Source organism: Palaemon carinicauda, chromosome 22 (genome assembly GCF_036898095.1).
Source record: "Palaemon carinicauda isolate YSFRI2023 chromosome 22, ASM3689809v2, whole genome shotgun sequence".
NCBI lineage: Eukaryota > Metazoa > Arthropoda > Malacostraca > Decapoda > Palaemonidae > Palaemon > Palaemon carinicauda.
In genome coordinates, this window is record NC_090746.1 from 10056831 (window position 1) to 10080845 (window position 24015).

The 24015-nt window shown below is 40.8% G+C and overlaps 1 long non-coding RNA gene across 1 annotated transcript in view; it reads left to right on the plus strand.

The window, feature by feature from the left end:
* LOC137615787 (uncharacterized) overlaps positions 1–16992 on the plus strand; it is a 35044-nt gene extending 18052 nt beyond the window's left edge. The window contains exon 3 of the long non-coding RNA XR_011039260.1: positions 16893–16992. This is a non-coding gene — a long non-coding RNA (uncharacterized lncRNA). The remainder of the gene's footprint in view (positions 1–16892) is intronic.
* Positions 16993–24015: the final 7023 nt, after the last annotated feature.

The window sequence follows — 24015 nt, forward strand, 5'->3', positions numbered from 1 at the left end:
CGACTTGCCCGCGCGATAAATCGCCTGCGCGCAGTCGTTCGCCTGTTTGTGGGTCGGGCCTTCGTTCTCCTGAACGCACGCGACATCGCTCGCCATCGCGCGCCATCGCGCCAGCGTTCTGTGACGCGCCAGCGCTCCACGCCTGGCAAACGCTCGCCATCGCGCCAGCATTCTCTGACGCGCCAGCGCTCCACGCCTGGCAAACGCTCGCCATCGCGCCAGCGTTCTCTTGACGCGCCAGCGTTCTCTTGACGCGCCAGCGTTCTCTTGACGCGCCAGCGTTCTCTGACGCGCCAGCGTTCTCTGACGCGCCAGCGCTCCACGCCTGGCAAACACTCACCAAGTCGCTCGCGACTTCTTTCGCGTTCTCCTACGCGACACCATCGATCGCCTAGCGCTCAGCGCACACCTTTGCCCGCGCGGTCTCGTGCTCCTTCACGTGCGCGCCGACGCGCCAACGCGATCGCTCGCCATCGTGCCCTTTCGCCCACTTGCCGGCTCGCCCGCGAGCGTATGCACCCATGGGCTTTCTTTCACACGCGGCAATGCGCCCGCGCTTCGGAGATCGCCCGTGCGCGATTTCTTGAATGCTTTTTCGCGTGAAGACCGTTGCGATTCCCATTCCCGCAGGGAACTTCAGCGCAACCAACCGACAGGACACGGACTTCCAGAGCAGTCTCTGGATCGCCTGCGCGCAAGCGTAGGTTTTCTCACCAGGACCAGGAAGGATCTACAGAGAGGTCCATGCAAAACACACTTTCCTCTTCTTCTTTTCAGGCAGGCCCCGTGGTGTCCACTCCGAAGGATCAGGAGATCCCGTTCCCTCCAGAGGGAATAACTGACACTGTGTCAGTTACTCGCCAGCCTTGGTTCCGTCACATTATGAACGCAGTGGTCCAGGCTGTGAAGCCTGCCCTCGTTGATATGGGACTTAAACCAACGGCAGGCTCTTCCCCGCTGAAGAGAAGGAGAGGAGTTGACCTCGTGGTGACTTCTCCTCGGGTGAAGTTGGCTCCCAAGAGGTCAGTTAGGAGGACTCCTACGCCTTCTCCTACGCATGCTGTTTCTCCTTCTCCTGTGGACGTGTTATCTCCTTCCTCAGGAGAGTCCAGCGAGGCAGGGTTATCTCCCACGGCACCAATGGGAGGAACCACCCCTCTTCGAAGAGAAGCTGCTCGCGAGGATGCCCCCTCCCGGACCTCTTTGCTGGAGTCCTGTATTCCTCCTAGGAGGGAGCCCAAGGACTCTTAAGACAGTTTCTAAATCGTCATCCAGGATACGTCCAGAGCCAACTAAATCCCTGGAGGACGTCCACGTTTCTCCCCAAGATGAGCCTTTGGGGACTGGAGACTTAGCTGCCAGTCCGCAAGGAGACCAGTTCGAGTCGGAGCACGCTTTCTGGCAGCTCCTAAGCATGATGAGGTAGCTCAACAAGTTTAAGGACCCGGAGACTGCCCCTCGTCAGGGCAAGGACACGGTGCTAGACGAAGTCTTTGGCACCCAGAAGCCCCCTAAGTCCAGCACAGCTTTGCCTTGGTCCAAAGGGGTGAAAGGGGCCAGGGTTAGAGTCGAAGCCCAGCTCTCCGAGCTTGCCTCCTTTGGTCGTTCTTTTGCCGGGTTCAAACTCATCCCACCTCCTCGAGTACATCAGAGGAGGTACTTTGAGATCATGGGGGAGTCCAGTATGGCCCTTCTGCTCCACCATTCCGTGGAAGAGCTGACCAGGGGAACTCCTCTCGAGAAGCTCTCCGCCCGGCAAGTGACGTTCTCAGCGTCGGAGATCCTGAACCTTGAGAAGGTTGCGAAGAGTGCCTTGCAGGCAACTTCGTGGCTGGACGTTTGGCTGGGATCTCTGGGCATTCTATTGCGCTCTGAGGATCTGTCCAAGGAGAGCAATAGGAAGGCTTTGGAGACCTTCCTCCTCTCGGGCACGCGTTCGATCGAGTTCCTCGCTCATCAGGTAGCTAACCTGTGGGCTAACTCGATCCTCAAGCGTCGCGACGCAGTGACCGAGAGGTCCCATCCGAAGGTCCCCGCCGTGGACGTCTGCAAGCTCAGGCACTCCTCCATTACTGGGAGGGATCTGCTCGAGCCCAAGGATTTGGAACGAACAGCTGAGAGGTGGAGGAGATCGAATCAAGATTCTCTCCTCCAGAGGGCCCTGACATCTCGGCCCTACAAGCCTCCGGCACCTCAACAGCAACAGCAGCCTCGCAAGACATCGAAGCAGGCTCCGGCAGCTAAGACAGGGGTGTCTAAGCCGCAGCCCTTTCAGACCAAGGACAGAAGGCGCGGCAAGTCCTCTAGGGGAGGTAAGAATCCTAGAGGCAGCGGCCGAGGCCGCAAGCGCTGGGATTGGCGATCCCCCCGCGTGTCCACCTGTTGGGGGATGCCTGAAAAGTTGCGTGCACAGGTGGCAGCAACTTGGGGCCGATTCTTGGATGGTCTCTGTGGTCGGCCAAGGTTATCGCGTCCCATTCACGACATCTCCACCTCCCCTGACAGCGAATCCAGTGCCGCTGAACTCCTATGCCATGGGATCGGCAAAGGGGTTAGCCCTTCGGGCAGAAGTCGAGACCATGCTCAAGAAGGATGCTCTCCAGGAGGTAGACGACGGCTCCCCAGGCTTCTTCAGTCGACTCTTTCTTGTAAAGAAGGCGTCTGGAGGCTGGAGACCGGTCATCGACCTCTCAGCCCTGAACAAGTTTGTCAAGCAAACTTCGTTCAGCATGGAGACAGCAGAGACGGTCAGACTTGCAGTGAGACCGTAAGACTTCATGTGCACACTGGATCTGAAAGACGCGTACTTCCAGATCCCAATCCATCCGTCTTCCAGGAAGTACTCGAGATTCAGCCTAGACAGCAAGATGTACCAGTTCAAGGTGCTGTGTTTCGGTCTCTCCACAGCTCCTCAAGTGTTCACCTGAATGTTCGCTTTGATTTCGTCTTGGGCGCACAGGAACGGCATACGTCTCCTCCGTTATCTGGACGACTGGCTGGTCCTGGCAGACTCGGAGTCGGCCCTTCTTCGACACCGAGACAGGCTTCTGGAGGTTTGCCGAGACCTGGGGGTCGTGGTAAACCTCGAGAAGTCCTCTCTGCTTCCGACGAAACAACTGGTATATCTAGGCATGATATTAGACACCGATCTCCACAAAGCCTTTCCATTGGACGACAGGATAGCAAGGCTGAGGAAGGTCGCAGAACCTTTCCTCAGGCGGGAAGAGCTTCCGGCCAATTCGTGGTTGTGTCTTCTAGGTCATCTTTCCTCCCTGGCACGTCTAGTTCCGAACAGCCGCCTCAGGATAAGATCCCTACAATGGCGGCTGAAGTCCCGGTGGAATCAAGGCTCCGATTCTCCGGACTTTCGGGTCCCTATTGGACCCACGGAACTGATGGTCCTTCGGTGGTGGCTGGACGACGTGAACCTCCGGAAGGGAGTGGATCTTCTCGTCCTCCCCCCAGAACTGACTCTGTTTTCGGATGCATCAAAAGAAGGGTGGGGGGCCCACATTCTGAACCAAAGGATCTCGCCTCTGGTCAGAATCAGAAAAGTACCTCCACATCAACTTGCTAGAAATGAAGGCAGTTTTCCTGGCTCTTCAACAGTTCCAACGGACCCTGGCGGGTCACTCCGTAGTGGTGATGAGCGACAACACTACGGTAGTGGCTTACATCAACAAGCAGGGAGGTACCTTTTCTCAACAGCTATCCCATCTTGCAGTAGAGATTCTGAGGTGGTCCGAAGCCCACTCGGTCACACTTTTGGCTCGCTTCATTCCAGGCAAGAGGAATGTGCTCGCCGACAGTCTGAGCAGAACGACGCAGATAGTGAGTGCCGAGTGGTCTTTGGATCCTCAGATAGCCAACAAAGTCCTGACTTTGTGGGGTTCCCCGACAGTAGATCTGTTCGCGACAGCCTTGAACTTCAAGCTGCCCCTGTATTCTTCTCCAGTCCCGGACCCCAAGGCTCTCTGGCAAGATGCCTTTCAGCAGAGATGGGACGACATAGAAGTTTACGCCTTCCCACCTTTCTGTCTGATGAGAAGGGTGCTCAACAAGACCAGACTATCGGTCAATCTCTCCATGACTCTTGTGGCTCCGCTATGGCATCACGCGGAATGGTTCCCGGAACTTCCGAGGGAACTCCCCCCACGACACGAGCTACTCAGACAACCACACTGCAACATCTTTCACAGGGCCGTAGCGTCGCTTCGGCTTAACGCCTGGAGACTATCCAGCATCTCCTCACGGAGAGAGGATTTTCGCAGCAGGTTGCGGACAGAATGTCTCGCCACCTCCTCTATCGGAGTCTACCAGACGAAGTGGAAAGTCTTCTGTGGTTGGTGTCGTGGGAGGGGTATCTCTCCACTTGATGCCACTATTCCAGCAATAGCGGAGTTCCTTGTGTATTTACGGGAGGAAATGTGCCTTTCAGTTCCAGCGGTGAAAGGCTATCGCTCAGCCTTAAGCCTGGCGTTTAGCCTGAAAGGAGTGGACATTTCCTCTTCGATAGAACTCTCTCTACTCATACGCAGCTATGAGCTTACCTGCCCTCAGTCAGAAGTAAGACCTCCTCCTTGGAACGTAGTTCAGGTCCTCAGGGCTCTGAAGAGAGCCCCGTTTGAACCATTACGCCAGGCGTCTGATCGCCACCTGTCTTGGAAGACTGCTTTCCTGCTCGCTTTGGCATCAGCCAAGCGGGTCAGTGAACTTCGTGGTCTTTCTTACGACGTCGCCCATTCAAGGGGATGGGGGGAGGTAACGTTCACGTTCGTCCCTGAGTTTGTTGCCAAGGCTCAGAATCCTGGGGTGCCGGCCCCTAGGTTCGACTCATTCAGGGTGACGAGTCTTCGTTCTGTAACAAGTGATCCAGACCATCTGTTACTTTGCCCAGTAAGGTGTCTGAGGCATTACTTGAAGAGAACAGCTGCAGTCCGTCCTCAGGTGCAAGCGTTATTCGTAAGCACGGGAAGGACGAAGAGGAGGGTCTCCAGGAACACCATCTCAGCCTGGATCCGGAAGGTTATCCAACATACCTTGGATCCTGACCCTCCTCCGTCACGCCGCCCTAGAGCGCACGATGTCGGGCATCGCTACGTCCCTGGCATTTAAGAGAAATTTCTCTGTGACGCAGGTTTTGCAAGCTGGGGTGTGGAAGCGTCAGACGACGTTCACAGCCCACTACCTGCAGGACGTGACCCACAGGAGCTTCGATACATTCTCTATTGGCCCTGTGGTGGCTGCACAACAGCTGGTCTAACCTCAGGCTCCTTAATGGACAGGTAGCAGAAGGTTGGGGGCATTGTTACCCGGTTTTAGTCTGCGTGATTGAAAGAGTATGTCTGGCCCTTACTTCTTTCTTCATTCTCCCCTCCCTTGGGGAAAGCAGCATCCTGGTCTCTGCATAGCTGACCTCAACCTCTGCAGGTAAACCATGCTCCCTTGTGCTCCTAGTATTAACTATGATACTGTTTGCGTCCCCCATACCCTGACGAGGTAGTATTGGGAACGTCCTAGCCTAGATTTCTATCTAAAGAACTCCAGGTCAACTTCTAGGACGAGTCACAACTTCCTCCACACACAACTTATGTAGGCCGTGCATCCATAGCAAGCTTCGGAGAGTGCGAGGTGCAGGGACCCCTTTCTCGAGTGCTGCTCACTCGGTTTTCGGGTCCCCGGGTAAAGCCAAAGCCAGTAAGGCTGGGGACTTTCCGCCCTTCCTAAGGGGTAAGTCACCCTATGTAAATAGCGTGGTTTGTATTTCGGTTACGGAACAAATGACAAATTCGGAGATAATTTGTATTTTACCTAACCATACAAACCTTAGCTATTTACACATATTTGCCCGCCAGCCCTGTCCCCCAAGTCAAGTCCTACCTCTAAGTGAAGTGAGACAACTCACAGGTGTGTGGGGGGGGGGAGGGGTAGCAAGCTACCCCTTCCCTACCCCCGGCTAACTAGCGGGGGGTAATATACCCTCATTAAATTCTAATGGCTCGTCATTTCAGCTACGCCGAAAAGTAAACCTTATGTAAATAGCTAAGGTTTGTATGGTTAGGAAAAATACAAATTATCTCCGAATTTGTCATTTTTGACTTGTTAGTATATTGCGATCAAAATGACTTAAGCAATTCAAAATTAGATTAGCCTTTTATGGATTATGCAGATTATAGATTGTCAATGGATTGAATTAGGATATGCAAGTTTATGAATTAAGATTTTATTTAAATGATTAGATGCTATTTAAGGTAGAATTTACTCGTTAGTGTTTTACATTTGGATTGTCTTCCTTTCTGTACTGCATTGATAGCTGTTAGTTGTACTAATTAAAAATTTTACCTAATCAAGGGAGTTGTAGGTTTTAAGTGTTCTTGTTAAAAGACCAAGATAGTATTGGATTACTAACGAATCAAAATAGGATTTGATTGTCAATAACTCTGGATAGTGTTGGATTTCCAATGTATGCTCATACATAAATACAAACCCTCCTTTGATAAGTGTATGGTTTTAGCTTGGCTGTCAATTTATATAATGAAGTGTCAGTAGTTACTGGTGAGTGATTGGGAAGCCCTGCCCCTTGCCAACACACCAAGAGGCCACTTTGACTTTAGTTTGCCAGGTCATACACAAACAAGCTAGGCGTCTCCCTATCTTGGCTGTTTTCCTTTTTTCTCATTAGAGAGTGAAAGTGTGTGTGTGATGGAGAGACCATATGTGGATATCCAATCCTATCTTGGGATTGTTAGATATAAGTGCAGAATCTTCATAAGCAGGAACTATGGGAATCAACATTCTTTTAGCACTTCTGACTTTGGTGCGACTGTTTGCAGTCTTCTCCCTTGCAATGAATGTAAGGATTGGACACCAGTGCATTGGGGGTATACAAGGAGAAGAAGAAAGAAGAGCCGAAAAACAGAACTGACCACCTTCGTGGTCATCGTCAAAATCAAGAAAGTCCATGGGCATTCTTTTTTTCTTGTGGTACCCAAACTTTTGACCCTCCTCTGGGTTGGTGACAAAGAAGGATGACAATTCTAATCTCCCTCATGGGTAAGCTAAGAGAAAGATGGTGGTAGCTGGTTATCCAAGAGAAGCAGCCATTCCCCACTCTTCGCCTTGTAGTGAGCCTCAGACATAAATTGATAACAATGCTAAGGATATGATCATGAGGACACTGGCATTCATGGGCTTGGACAGTTTTCCCTCAACACGCAAAATGTGGCAAATCCTAGGTACTTCCCAGCCGGTATTTTCTTCCCCTGCCACATGGGTAAAGGAAATTCCAAACGTTTTCTCATAGTCTTAAGTGCCAGTAGCTCAGACCATAGAAACACTGACAACTTAAGGAATAAAAGGGAGCAACCTTGAACTCCTTCCCCGACTAGTCGATTTATTTAACCTTACCTTTTACTTTGGATTTGCTGATCCCTGCAGAAGTGAAAAGACAGATGCACTTCGAAGAGACACCTTTAATGTCAAGTAGAAAATATAAGGGCCATCACATCAGATTCTTTGGAGCCCTATGTGAAACCTCACATGCTCATCGATCTCTTTGCGTGCCTTTGCATGCTAGCTTGCACGCTCTGGACAGGGCACACCCAATTTTATGTGCACAGTCATCAATATGCGGGCATGTGTACAAGTACTGTGATGCTACATTATGCACACACACTTTTTGGCAAGGATCCCCTCCAACTAAGGTTTCTTGCGTATATCTTCAGGAAGAAGGCACCAGAGACATCTATCCATAGGGCTGCTTAGTATGGCAGTTTTGACTTCCTCTGACTAAGATAATTTTTCATATTACAATGTTTGACTGCATCTTGGTTCTGGGGCTTTTCAGACACCGTTCCCAGGTAGTAGGTCGGCCAGGGCACCAGCCGCCCGTTGAGATACTACCGCTAGAAAGTTAGGGGGTTCTTTGACTGGCCAGACGGTACTACATTAGATCCTTCTCTCTGGTAACGGTTCTTTCCCTTTGCCTACACACACCTAATAGTCTGGCCTATTCATTACAGATTCTGCTCTTTCCTCATACACCTGACCGCACTGAGATTACCAAACATTTCTTCTTTACCCAAGGGTTTAACTACTGCACGGTAGTTTTTCAGTGGCTACTTTCCTCTTGGTAAGGGTAGAAGAGACTCTTTAGCTATGGTAAACAGCTCTTCTAGGAGAAGGACACTCCAAAATAAAATCATTGTTCTTTAGTCTTGGGTAGTGCTATAGCCTGTGTACTATGGTCTTCCACTGTCTTGGGTTAGTTCTCTTGCTTGAGGGTACACTCTGGCACACTATTCTATCAAGTTTCTCTTCCTCTTGTTTTGTTGAAGTTTTTATTGTTTATATAGGAAATATTTATTTTAATGTTACAATTCTTGAAATATTTAATTTTTCCTTGTTTCCTTTCCTAATTGGGGTAATTTCCCTGTTGGGACCCCTGGGCTTATACCATCCAGCTTTTCTAACTAGGGTTGTAGCTTAGCATTTAATAATTATAATAGTAAGAGTAGTCTACACTGATAGTAGAGACCCAGATGGAATGAGAACTCGATGCCCCAACACCTGAATACTCCATCGGTCTTGGTGGTGAAAAGCTATCACTCAACTTTAAATCATTGCTCTAGACTTGAGGGCCTAGACCTTTCCTCATCATAGACATATTCTATGCCCAAGAAGAGCTATGAGCAGTCTTGACCTCCATGAGAAATCAGATAACCTGTGTTGGATGTAACTGGTCCAGAGATCCTTCAAAACGGACCCTTACGAAGTGTTATGACAGGTATCAGATAAGGACTTCACTCTGAAGATTGTTTTTCTCTTTATATTAACCTCGGAAAAGAGAGTATGCAAATGTAACTATTCCCCAGGTTGCGAGTCATTCCGAGGGATTGAGAAAAATCTCTTTCACCTTCATTCTAGAGTTGGTAGCAAAAACCTAGAACCTTGCTGTTGAGCCTCTCAATCTCCTCCCTTATTGGTGCAACCAACCCTCTGGATTATTTACCTTTTTATCTTATTAGGGGGCTTAGACACTACTTAGAGAACCCAACCCTTAGGCTACAGATTTAAAATATTTTTATTTGTGCTGATAGGACTAAAAAGAAGATTTCAAGGAACACCATTTACCTTTGGTTGAGTGGAACCAGCTAGAGGGCAGATCCTTAAACAGTAGACGACTAGGAAGATTCAGTTCCAGCACAGTTTCAATAAGTCAGAGGAATTAGTTTGATGCCATCATTAAGAAACTGTCAGTGGCAAAAGCACTAGAGGCTGGAGACTTGAAGTGCCAGACAACCTTTAAAGGCCCACTCAGTAGGAATATACCCACAAGTCTTTATAGACATGTTTCCACTGGGATCTGTGGTAGCTGCTGCTCAGCAGGCTGTGTAGTGTACTGAGCTCCTTACGAGAAAAGAAGAATTTCTTCTAATATAACGAACGTATCATTAGAATAGAATGAGATATTATCTGGCCTTTTTCCCTTTCATTCATCTTCTCACTTGGGGAGCAGCAGTCCTGCTGTTGTTTATTGGATAGGACATTTGATGCACAGAAACTTTCCCACTAAGCTCTATTCTATATATAATGTTACAAAAGTATCTCAGACATCCTCCTCACAAGGGGGACGATGGTTTTTATGCAGAACCCATTACTTTAATTAGGCTCTACAGTATATCTTTATGGGGGAAAAGGTTTTCCCTTAAATTAAAAATCTGTCCATAGTCAGTAACTTAGTCTAACCTTTGAGAATTTATTTTAACCCTGGATAGGTACGGTCCTCGGACACCCCTTTAAGGGTATACTCGGACGCGAACGACCCCGACGCCAAAAAAAATTCTTGAAAAATCAGTTTTTGCAGTAACCTCCTTTTTTCTTTTGCCAAAAAAAACTTCAATGAATGCTTAAAACAACTGTAAAGATGAATACTACTCATCTGCAGAAAAACTTTATTATAAATATTTTAAAAAATTAAGTAGAAAAAAAAAAAGACCTGACATAAAAATTCATAAAAAAAAAGTTTATACATATATACACAAATCCTTTTAGGAATTGATTCTTGAATGTTTAGGACACATCTTGATGTATTTTGGATGAAGTCAGACCCATGGAGGTGAAGATCTGAAATGAGAAAAAAAGGGTAACTTTTTTTGGCCAAAAAAAATTGTCCAAATTTCATGAATTTTTTTGGGTGCCCAAATGAAATAGGAAGTGGCTAATCTTTTTAGGGAATAAACATATGTTATCCTAAAATAGAAATATGTAAAAAAATCTTCATTATTTTGTAAATTACATTTATATCAGGGGCCATATCTAAAGGTAATTTTTTGAGTACTTGGAAATTTCGTAAAAAAATACATATATTTAATATATAATATGATATTTATGCAGGTAAAAATATACCAAAATATCACAAATTCTATAGGGAACAAGAATATATATAGATAGGGCAGCTTACGCTTCGGATATGTCCACAAAATGGCCGCCAACCACACTGACTCAGACTCCCTAATCTGCCACTTGAAATGTAGGAAGGGTATGTCAATTTCAAGGTGTTATTTACTAATCTAATTATTATTGGATATGCATAATAATTGTATGGTGGGTTGCTGGATAATTGTCGATTATTTTACGACTATAAAATTAAAATTCTGACCCAAAAAATTTTTTTTGAAGGGAAATAAAATCGAAAAAAAAAATGTAAAACAATATTTTAGCTAAAAAAATTTGATGATATTCAATCAAAAAAAAAGTAAACAAAATTTTCCGACAAATAAACATCTAGAGGAATCATTACTCTGTGATAGTTCATTAGTACGTAGTAATTTTGAAAGAATTGGGAAAAAACGAAAAAATGGCAATCACCGGAAAATCGAACACATACCTATATATACGCCATATCTGGCTAAAAAAAAGATAGGCATGGGTAGCCAGATCATCTAGAAACACTTTCCAACACTATAAAAATATAAGTTTTGCGACACTACTTGCCAATTCCTTACGGTAACATGACTAAGCAAAAAAATGCAAAACAAATAAAAAGGGGCACTCGTGGAAAAATGGCCATTCTAATATACGGCATTTCAGAAAAAAAAAATTTCAGCCACGTGCTAGGCAAACCATCAAGGCATATTTTCCGACAAATAAACATATAAATGAAATATTACTCTGTGATAGTTCCTTAGTACGTAGTAATTTTGAAAGAAATGGGAAAAAACGAAAAAATGGCAATCACAGGAAAATCGAACACATACTTATATATACGCCATATCTGGCTAAAAAAAAAATAGGCATGGGTAGCCAGATCATCTAGAAACACTTTCCAACACTATAAAAATATAAGTTTTGCGACACTACTTGCCAATTCCTTACGGTAACATGACTAAGCAAAAAAATGCAAAACAAATAAAAAGGGGCACTCGCGGAAAAATGCCCAACATTCTAATATACGGCATCTCAGATAAAAAAAAAAAGACATGCACGTGTTAGCCCAACCATCAAGGCACACTTTCTAACACATAAACATGAAAAAAAAATCAATAATATACGGCAATTCCTTACTACGTAGTAAATTTTTACAAATATTGAAAAAAAAACAGAAATTGGCAACCGCAGTTAAATACCCAATATACCAATAACTACGTCGTATCTGACAAAAACAAAATCACGCATGGGTAGCCAGATCATCTAGACACACTTTCCAACATTAAAAAAGCAAAAGTTTTACGACACTATTTCGCAATATCTTACGGAAAAATGACTTAGCAAAAAAATTAAAAAAAATTAAAAAGGGACACTCGCGGTAAAATGCCCGACATTCTAATATACGACATCTCAGATAAAAAAAAAGACATGCACGTGTTAGCCCAACCATCAAGGCACACTTTCTAACACATAAACATGAAAAAAAAATGAATAATATACGGCAATTCCTTACTACGTAGTAATTTTTACAAATATTGAAAAAAAACAGAAATCGGTAACCGCAGTTAAATACCCAATATACCAATAACTACGTCGTATCTGACAAAAACAAAGTCATGCATGGGTAGCCAGATCATCTAGACACACTTTCCAACACTAAACAAGCAAAAGTTTTACGACACTATTTGGCAATATCTTACGGAAAAATGACTTGGCAAAAAAATGAAAAAAAATGAAAAAGGGGCACTCGCGGTAAAATGGTCCTCGTGGCGATGAACGACATTTTAACTAAAAAAAAAAACATGCACATGGTAGCCAAACAATCCACCAAGACTTTCCACAACTGATAACCTATACAAGTTGCACCATTCTACGACAATTTCATAATACGTAATAACTTTGATTATTATGCAAACTACCTCAGAAGGGTAAACTCGGACGCGAACGACCCCGACGCGTCTCAGAAATCGGGGAAGGAGTACAGCTACAGCAATGCACATCTGGACACTACTAGAGCGTGTAGGGGAGACACCTCCTGCAGGTCGATCACCCACAAATTCAGTCACAGGGGTGAGTCACGTGAGAAAAACCTGTTTTTTTTTGACGCTCGGGGTCGCAAACGACCCACCGTACCTATCCAGGGTTAAACTAACCATTAGGGTTCTAAGGGTTTCCTCCCTTCTAATGGTGAATTACTATTACAGGAGGAGGGTTGTTATTTGTGTAGGAACAAATCACAGATTTTAGAAATAATTTTGAGTTTTTTTTTAACTACACAAACCCAAGTCCTTCAAGTTTCTCTTCAAGCCTCAACCACCCCGCATGGCCTTACTGAAAGCCAGTGTGACTTCTCTTATGTGCTGGCGAGGGTTTAAGCATCCCTGCTACCCACCAATAACTATTGACATCTTTATGGATTTTAACAGCTGAGTTCCAACCAGGCTGAAATTATATTCATATTGAATGACTCCGGTTTGTATAGTTAGGAAAACCACAAATTACTATTCAAATTTATGATATCTGGGAAGGATAAAATTGTCACTGAAATAAAGTATATTTCTTTAACATATTAAAGAAGCACTGGCTTGCTCTCATATCCTTCAGGATTTCTTAATCATTAGAAAAGATTGATTTCAGGTATAAACGTAGTTTGGCTTTCATAAAATAGATGAAATTATAATTTGCATTTATTCCACTTACAAGTCTTGATTTGTTAAAGGATTCATGCTAGATTAGATTTTAGCTGCAGTAAGGTAGGTCTTGCTACTCGGTTAATTATATTGGAACTGGTTATAAATTTGATTGGAACAAGGTTTAGTTAAGGTGTGTGTACTTGACCAGGCAGTACCCATCAGGCAAACTTGTTTATTAAACAAGTGTGTGATGCTGTCAGAAGCATGGCAACAAAAACCAAGAGCATGAATCTAGCAATAAACAATGACCACCTCTCTTATTAACAAGGTGAAGTTGAAAACTGTCTACATATTGGTATCAAACACAGTTGTACTTTGTGCTCTTGAGTTAAAATTTGAGTTAATTGGCCAGTGAAGTATAGTATTGCTATGGTGAGTATCCCCATCATTGCGTACTTTAGGTATTACTTGATGGTCCTTGCAGTGTTCCCTTTGCCTCTAGCTGCACTTGTATATCCTTTTACCTTACCCCCATTATCACTTCCTTTTATACTCGTTGCTGTCCACCCTCTTCTAACCTCTAACTAGGGTTTTTCTCCTTGGTTCACATTGGCATTTAATGACCTCACAGGCCACAGCTCTGGGATATATAGCCCCCATTCATAGTTTCAACCCATGGTGTGAGCAACAGTATTAAAAGGAAAATATAAAATGGCAATCTCCAGGCTGACGCATTATAGATGCTACGCTTTGCCAAATCAAGGAAGTGCATAAAAGAGCAAGGTCCAAGGACTAGTTATCTAGAACCAAAAAGGGGAGCTATTTGAAGATTTTAATGCACTGCATTATTGGTAAGAATCAAACATTGCCCAAATTTTATGATCATTTAGAGAGAGAACCATTTGTAACTAGGGATTTATGACATAAAACGCTAAAATGTTATCACCCAGATGTTATTTGGTAAACTAGTAACTTTTAGAATTTGTTGTTGTTATGTGCGAGAACTATGAACGTTCGACCATGGCAAGCAAGGCCATTTTCTCTGATGTTCTAACTTCCAACATCATTGCCACTCCACATCGTGATCTGGTAATGATGGGTACCCATCATGGAATCCCCAGTCATATGGATGCAGAAATGTTTGCTCCTACAGGAATACAAACCCTGTCCTTTAATAGGAGTATGCGTTCAGTAAAGGTGGATACTGCCGTTAAAACTTTTTATATAGGTGAAGGTAGTTATTGTCAGGCGACGGGCAAGCCTTGCCCACCCCTCATGCCACTGAGCTCACTCTCAGCATCCTTATCTGTCTGTTTTAATTTTTTACTGTTTCTTTTATATACAGTAATTGTTTTGACATTGTTGTGAGCAGGGATTTTGAGGTAGACAGATTTTGCAATTATATCCAATAACTGTAGCTCTAGGACAGCAATCTTAGCATCTTGCCGACTCTTCCTTGTTATTGTTGGACAGCAATACTGTTGTCTTCCTCACAAGTATGGCTGTATGACGACAAAGATAATGAATCCTCAGAAATGGGTCTACCCTTAGCCTTCGATATACTTCCTTTGAAGGAGGACTTTTGATGGTTAAGGGCGTTGCCCGTCCCCTTTCTTTCAATGTCTTTCTGATCCCGGTTATTGTCTTTTTCGGGTTCAGGTATTTCCATGTGAATGTCTCCTCATTGGCTTGTGCAACCCTGTGAAGGCAAACTTCGAGTTATTCCCCCCTCTGCCTCTTCTCTGCTGGAGCCTTTGCTGCTGCATCCAGAACGAGAACAATGTGAACGTTCAGGACGTTCGACCAATAAGAGTTACGTTGGTGTAAGTGGGCTGTTTCTCTCTCCATGGAAGAGAGAGTGTGGTAATAGCCTCCTGTGAGTGCTAATAGTTCTCTCGTATGGGAAAAAACTTCGGAAAGCATATGCAGTAGGTGACTGCAGGCCCGAAATAGGCGTTTACACATCTATTGCTTGTGCTGGTTTTGTAGTGGGACTGGTGATGGTAAGTCTCCATGCACTGGATCTCTATGTGTTGGAACCCTATGAGGAATTCAGATTTTGAAGAGAGAGAAAACTATGATAAGTTATAGTCTCCTTGACCTATTAACAATTATGCAAACTTTCAATAAGAAAAAAAATCAGTAGTTTGTTGCATAAAGTTTGTCTTATACCATGCATTTTCCCCTTGATTTTAACTGTAAAATTATGGTTTAGTTTTGATACGATGGTAATATGTTTATTAATTGCTTTAGGGAATTAATTTTTATTTAGTTTAGTTGCCTACCCAGGCAGCATCTCATACTTCATTAGATGCATTGTATTGCAGATGGGTATATATATATATATATATATATATATATATATATATATATATATATATATATATATATATATAAAGATATAGTTTACAATCCTCCTAATACCATCAAAGAAATCTGTGAAAGGTCTACATCCAATTCACTAAGAGAGTACAGTTAGAGACAAGGTACTGGTCTTGTGATATTTTCATTAATGCTTAGAATTGAAGGATAGATGGCTTAGTCTAAGCCACTGTTTTTCATTGAATTATAAGATAAAGTGTATAACCTGAGGTTTAGATCAATACAAAGGAGGAATGTATACATGGAGCTTGCAATTGTGAGAGCCATGTCGTGGTTTTCTAAGGATTCGTTGATGTAAACACACTATAATAGTTGAAACAGTTTTTAATTTGTAACAGTGTAAAATAAGAACAGAAATTCCATTAGACAATGATAGGGCGATCAAGGGATTACAGGAGGAAAAGCCAGATAATGGTGGTTAAAGGCTAGGTTATATTGTTAATGGATAAAGTTTGAGATTTTTCATTAATTTAAGGTAACCTTGCTTAATAATAGGCTAGACATCTATTGTATTTCTTGTATTTATTAATGTTAAAAGACGTGACTCAAGTAAGACTTGGTTTTCAATTTAGTAGCTTGATAGTTTAGTCCATGGATGAAGTATACCCAGTAAGTACAAAACAATAACGTCTAATAAGCTCGTCAATAAACTAGTCGAGACAAGGTTAGCGAGTCGGTGATAAATTTGTCCGTAGTTCAATGCTGAACAAGTTAGATGGTGAAAATGGAAAGAAGCAGCTTATATAAATTAGATATGATAGGATATCAGGAGTTAGTTTATGAAGGATCAATTCAATATCAACTGGAGTTTTAGTTACGAGAATAATACATTTGCTTGATAGATTTAGAAAGTTGTAGGTAGTTTTTTTATGGTTTTAGGGGAGCGAAAACGCCACATTAATTATTCATTTGCACAGCACTATACCCTTCTATACTAAGTAATATTTGTCATTTGAAACTGGTTTAGTATCAATAAATCATATTTTTGTCCAGAATTACTAAAAAAAAATTTTATTTTTATAAATATTTTATGAGTACTGTGTTTGATTAGATATCCTGTGGTGTAATATAGAATGTTTTATCCAGGAAATTATGGGTTAATGAGTATCTCTTGAAGAAAATTGAAAGATTATGGAACATATTGGTCATTGTATCACCTGAGTCCATTCATTTGATTACTGTAGGGAAGTATTTTCTAGGATTTAGGAGACAATACTTTCACTATACAAAATATACTTTTGGTTGTAATATTTTCTTTATAATTATTATGAACATTTACTGTAGTTTATTATTTCCACTATTCTATATTTTAATACATTAGAATATTATATTCTTCATAGCTTATCACGTATTTTATTAAAAGTATAGTCTTGATATTGAAGTGTGCAGTAAAATATTGAGTAAAACTTGTATATCTGTGAAATTAACATCTTTTTATTTGTTTTTCAGACTAGAATTATCATGGAGAAGAAAATTATAGTCTCCTGCTTAAAACAGGAAATGAAACTGGAAATATGAGACATTCCTAATGACACCAAGATGAAGATTAGCAGCGAATAAGCTGGGATTTACCACAGGAAAAATCAAGAATGTTTATGAGGAAGAGAAAAAAAATTTATAAATTTTATTAATTTCTGATTTCAAGGGGAGCACTGAATCGTCTCAACTGTCATCAAACTTTTACGAAGTATTAATATACTCTTGTGAGAAATATCACTTTAGTGCTACAAATATCTTGGTGTATTAAATTGACCAGAGTTATTGAGATTTTAGAGAGTTGTTTCTATGGTCATAACATTTATATGCCATTGGTTCAATAGTACTCACTATCTGATGATGAAAAAAACACGTAAATTTACAGTATATGAGTAATATAAATTTTTAAAACTAAGATTTTACCTGATTAGTTCAAGTTTATCAAAAGTCTTTATTTCTGAAGTCATAAATTTAATTATTAAAGCTATCAATTTTTATTCAGTATAGTAGCTAGTATTTCATTCCCTATTAATCTCTGCAAAGACAGGGCATATAGAATTAAATTTAGTTTTTAATTTTGTGTCTTTACGTTAAAAATGTTATGCTAGTTTCCTAGTAAATTCTAAACATTCAAAATTTAATCAGAAAATTAGATCCAGATCAGCATTTATAAGATTTTTTTTTACCCTTAGATAAAATTTAGATTATAATTAACTAATTATTTCATATTAAAGAAGCACAATCATTCTTTAGATGCTTGAAAACTTAGTTGACAAATCTAAATGTACTTAATAATAATGGATTCATATTACTGTACTAAATACAATTAGAGGAATTATTACAAGTAATGATAAATTGATTGGTTTTATATCATATATTGTATATGTTTTTTTTTTTCAAAATGAGGAAATTGAACATTGAAACCCAGTTAATACCACCAAATGTAAACGAGAAAGGACTTTTTCCTTAGAAATTTGGCCCTTGTGTTTTCAGTTTTCATTAACGTGCTGTTAAATGTCAATTTCCTCTTGACCTCAACATACTTCTAGATTGTATCATTTATTGGGTTGTGTAGAATACTGTAAACTAGTTATCTAAATATATGACTGGAGGGAGTTTGGTATTAGCCATCTTTTTAGCAATTGATTCAAATTCATTCTAAAATCTGTATATTAAAGTACGGTACATTAATTGCTTGTGAATATAATCTACAACTAATTATTTTAACTTATTAATATTGTTTCATCTTTGTCTCTGTATACCATTTGATCTTTTGAGACTATCCTCTGATTATCATGAAAATTGTCTCATCTTTGTGTATGTATACCTTTTCATCTTTTGAGACTATCCTCTAATTGTTATGAATATTGTCTCATCTGGTATGGATGGTGTGAGAGCTGAGATGTTGAAGGAAGAGGGTGTGACTATACTTGAATGGTTGGTGAGATTGTTTAATAAGTGTTTTGTGTTGTCAATAGTACCAGTAGATTAGGTTTGTGTATGTATTGTACTACTATATAAGGGTAAGGGAGGTGTGCATGAGTGTTGTAATTCAAGAGGTATTAGTTTGTTGAGTGTAGTAGGAAAAGTGTATTGTAGAGTAATGATTAATAGGATTAAGGATAAAACAGAGAATGCAATCTTAAAAGTACAGGGTGGTTTTAGAAGAGGTAGGGATTGTATGAATCAGATTTTTACAGTTAGGCAGATATGCGAGAAATATTTAGCAAAAGGTAAGGTGGTGTATGTTGCGTTTATGGATCTGGGGAAAGCGTATGCTAGAGTTGATAGGGAAGCAATGTGGAATGTGATGAGGTTATATGGAGTTGGTGGAAGGTTGTTGCAAGCAGTGAAAAGTTTCTACAAAGGTAGTAAAGCATGTGTTAGAATAGGAAATGAAGTGAGTAATTGGTTTCCTGTGAAAATGGGGCTGAGACAGGGATGTGTGATGTCGCCGTGGTTGTTCAACTTGTATGTTGATGGAGTGGTGAGAGAGGTGAATGCTCGAGTGCTTGGACGAGGATTAAAACTGGTAGACGAGAATGACCATGAATGGGAGGTAAATCAGTTGTTGTTTGTGGATGATACTGTACTGGTTGCAGACAGAATTTGGAAGGGTGTGTGAGAGAAGAAAGTTTGAGAGTTTGTGGGTAAGAGTAAGGTTATGAGATGTACGGGAAGGGAAGGTGGTGCAAGGTTGAATGTCATGTTGAATGGAGAGATACTTGAGGAGGTGGATCAGTTTAAGTACTTGGGGTCTGTTGTTGCAGTAAATGGTGGAGTGGAAGCAGATTTACATCAGAGAGTGAATGAAGGTTGCAAAGTGTTGGGGGCAGTTAAGGGAGTAGTGAAAATAGAGGGTTGGGCATGAATGTAAAGAGAGTTCTATATGAGAAAGTGATTGTACCAACTGTGATGTATGGATCGGAGTTGTGGGGAATGAAAGTGATGGAGAGACAGAAATTGAATGTGTTTGAGATGAAGTGTCTAAGGAGTATGGCTGGTGTATCTCGAGTAGATAGGGTTAGGAACGAAGTGGTGAGGGTGAGAACGGGTGTAAGAAATGAGTTAGCAGCTAGAGTGGATATGAATGTGTTGAGGTGGTTTGGCCATGTTGAGAGAATGGAAAATGGCTGTCTGCTAAAGAAGGTGATGAATGCAAGAGTTGAGGGAGAAGTACAAGAGGAAGGCCAAGGTTTTGGGCGGATGGATGGAGTGAAGAAAGCTCTGGGTGATAGGAGGATAGATGTGAGAGAGGTTAGAGAGCGTGCTAGAAATAGGAATGAATGGCGAGCGATTGTAACGCAGTTCCGGTAGGCCCTGCTGCTTCCTCCGGTGCCTTAGATGACTGCGGAGGTAGCAGCAGTAGGGGATTCAGCATTATGAAGCTTCATCTGTGGTGGATAACGGGGGAGGGTGGGCTGTGGCACCCTAGCAGTACCAGCTGAACTCTGTTGAGTCCCTCGTCAGGCTGGGAGGAATGTAGAGAGTAGAGGTCCCCTTTTTGTTTTGTTTCATTTATTGATGTCGGCTACCCCCCAAAATTGGGGGAAGTACCTTGGTATATGTGTGTGTGTATTGTCTCATTTTTGTCTATGTATACAATTTCATCTTTCGAGACTATCCTCAGATTATCATGAATATTGTCTCATCTTTGTGTATACCATTTCATCTTTGTCTTAGAAGAATAGCCTCTGATTATTAGCAACTAATACTGAATTTCCTTTTTAAACAATGTAGAATCTAGGCCAATACTCTCTTAACAAGGTATAAGCAGATACGTTTAATATAGATATTTATAAAAAAGTGGTTCTCTAATTAGCCACACCTTTGCCAATGATAATTGATGGTTTTGGCTGTTTCAAAATAACCATCATATTTTCTTTTCCTCTTGCAATAATGACAGATATTCTGCTTAACTGAAAATTTCATGTAAAGCCCCACTACTAGAATTGCTTTATATATATGTGATTTATTTTGCTTTTTATCTATTAAATAAGTTTACATATTGTGCATGCAACTAATCCAATTATCTTCTATAACGGGGAGCATGTGAAGTCATGAATAGAATAATCTTGAATATTTGTGAAGGGAATCACTAAGGTTTTAATTAGTATTGCTAAGCTTGAAGCATTAGAAGGCTAATAAATTTCTCTCTCTCTCTCTCTCTCTCTCTCTCTCTCTCTCTCTCTCTCTCTCTCTCTCTCTCTCTCTCTCTCTCTCTCTCTCTCTCTCTCTCTCGAAATGAAGGTTATATTCACAATGGAAAATATACTTATTTCAAGGGAAGTTGAGATTGTTTTGAAACTGCTTTTTGCAAGGTGTTTGTAATTTCAAAACTTCATATCAAATGTTTTTAAATGAATCATTCCCAAAATATCAATATTTTGATTATTCTGGTCACGTATAACATTCAAATTGCTTGTTTGCAGTAAGATGCTATATTTTTTTTTATTTTAATCTAGAGAAGGGGAGTTGTTACAAAACGTTAGAATGACAAAATTGATTTTAAAATGACTTAATGTCTTTTTAGCTGGTTTTAAGCTTTCAATAATCTTAATACAAAAGATGTAATTAACTATCTCGTTCTAGTTTACTAGTTTACAATAGTCTATGTAGTTAGTTGAGCATTATGTGAATTAGATTTATATTAAAAGATTTTATGAAAGTGATAGTATTTCAATTTTAGTTTTAAGGAAACATTGTTCTTGGAGAAGGAAACCATTAGTGAAATAAGTTAGATTCTACATATATGAAATATTTCTTGCTGAAAGTGGATGTTCCGAGAGGGGTTTTAATGTAAAACCTTCATTATTCCTGGAAGGCTTAAATGAAAGGGACAAGATTAATATTTTGTTCAAAGAATGCTCTCTCACATCTGGGTCTTGGTAAATAAGCTGAACTTAGAGATTTTGGAAGGGAAGAATTGCACCTAAAGCAGGCTAAAATTAGTTTTAGGAAGGGAGGAATTGCACCAATGCAGGCTAAACTTAGTGCTTTAGGAAGGGAGGTTAAACTTGGAAATTTAGGAAGGAAAGAATTTCACCTAAGGCGAGCTAAACTTGTAGAGCTTAAGGGAGGGAGGAATCGCACATAAGGCAGGCTAAACTTTTAGAGCTTAAGGGAGGGAGGAATTACACCTAAGGCAGGCTAAACTTGTATAGAGCTCAAGGGAGGGAGGAATTGCACCTAAGGCAGGCTAAACTTGGAGAGCTTAATGGAGGGAGGAATTTCACCTAAGGCAGGCTTAACTTGTAGAGCTTAAGGGAGGGAGGAATTGCACCTAAGGCAGGCTAAACTTGGAGAGCTAATGGGAGGGGGGAGTTGCATCTAAGGCAGGCTAAGCTTGTAGAGCTTAAGGAAAGGAGCAAATGCACCTAAGACAGGCTAAACTTGGAGAGCTAAAAGGGAGGTAGGAATTACACCTAAGGCAGAATAAACTTAGAGAGCAGGAAGGCTTACCTTACAGCTTTATGAAGGGAGGAATTGCACTTGACAGGCTTACCTTACAGATTTATGAAGGGAGGAATTGCACTTAAGGCAGGCTAAATTAAGAGATTTAGGAAGGGTGGAATTGCCCATGAAGGAGGTTAAACTTATAGATTTAGGGAAGGAGTAATTACATCTGAGAGGGGCTAGACCTGGAGATTTAGGAAGGAATTAATTCCACCTAAAGCAGGCTAAACTTGGCGATTTAGGAAGGGAGGAATTGCACTGGAGTAACTTCTTTGGGGGGGGGGGGTGATAATCAAATTGTGATAATTTTAGGACAATGGGAAGAATAATTATACATAGGGAACCTCACAGGTAGCGTGTTAGTTGTTTCTATAAGTTAGTACTTTAAAAATAATAACAGATTTAGTGGCTAATGTTGTTGAGATTTTCAATTGTCTTGTAAATCTAAAAATAACTGAAAATGGTAGTTTAACAGATATCAAATGCTTTTTTTTTTTTTTTTTTTCCCCCCCACGAGTTTGTTAGATATGAATATTGATCAATTAAAATTTAATAGAGATGCTTGTATAACTCATAACTGTACATTGGTTAGAATGATTATTTCAAATATTATAACTGCTAATCAGTAAGGTCAATTAGATTAAAAAAAAAAAAATTATGGAAAAAAATATTTGTAAGATGTGTTTGTCTTGAATTATAATTTATGACATTAACATACCACTGCCAATAGTATAACCACATCAATGTAAGTAAATGTAGCTAGCCAGGCATTTGGACGTTACTGGTTAGTAATATGGGCATCACTGGCTACTATAGTCTTATCCCTGATTCATTATAGTCGAAGCTGGATAGGGTTTATCCATGATACTGAGCATGAGATATTTACATATCTTAATTAGAATTAACTTCTACATACATAACAGAAGTGAGACATCTTGAGCTATGCAATCCTTTGGTTTAGTCAGAGAGATTTTCTTATTACACCCACTAAGAAATGTTAAAAGCCTAATATTTTGATCGTATTGTATAAGTTGGGTAGATAGATAAAACTAGTATGTGAGAGATTTTAACTGAACAACTTTTGTCTAGTAAACTTTTTCCCAAAACCAATTTATGCACAGGCTCACTTTGTTAGGAACAATAATGGTAACGATGGACAATGTGTGTGCTGATCAAATAAGGCATTTCTTGGAATAGTTTACTGAGCAGATGTTCTTCAAAGTCGAACTCTTATCATATAAGACCTGTCTAACCTATCTATTTCAATTTTGAAAATGAGTAAAATCCTAGGCTTTGCCATTAAAAATGGTGAAATATTAAGAAATAATGAACATTCACTAGCTGTTAAACCCCAGGATTCATTGAATAGATATATCGTTTGTGTTATGAATGAAGAAGTTGATTGTAATTAGCTATATAAATATCTTTTACTTGTTACCGTGATTGAATCCTTTCCATCTCTTGATTATAGAGCTTAGGATATGGCTATAGGAGTCGGTAATACCCATATTACTACCAGCAACGTCCAAATGTTGGGCTAACTATCTTATGTTAATGCAATTATGCTAAAAGCAGTGGTATATCACTTGTCATAAATTATCATTCAAAACCAACTCTTGTATCTTCAAGTACTTTTGTCTGTAGCAATGTTTCTTTTGCAATAGACTTAAGTAAGGCCTGTTATTTATAACAATCATTTTAAGTAAAAGACCTTTTGGTTGAATATTATATATTAGTATACCATGAAAAGATATTGAACTGTTCATGATATTTTTACTTTACTCAAACATGTACATTTATACGGATTCGGAAATAAAATGCATATGAAAGTTATTAATCTTTTTAATATAGTTACCCTTTTACATACAAAAGAAAACGGAAAGAAAAAGAAAACGGAATGAAAATGGAATGACAAAAAGAAAACGGAATGAAAATAATAATAAAAAAAAAAAAGATAATGGTATGGAGTGTTCTCCCTAAACGGCCCCCTACCCCTTCTAGTACCAGCAAATGCCCTATTCCCCACGAAAAAACGGACCTAAAGGCTCAAGTGATAGTCCTTTCTCCCAACTAGTCACTTGTTCATTTGGACTGTTATTGACCCCCCACATACAGAGTTCTTTCACCTCCCATTGGGTCG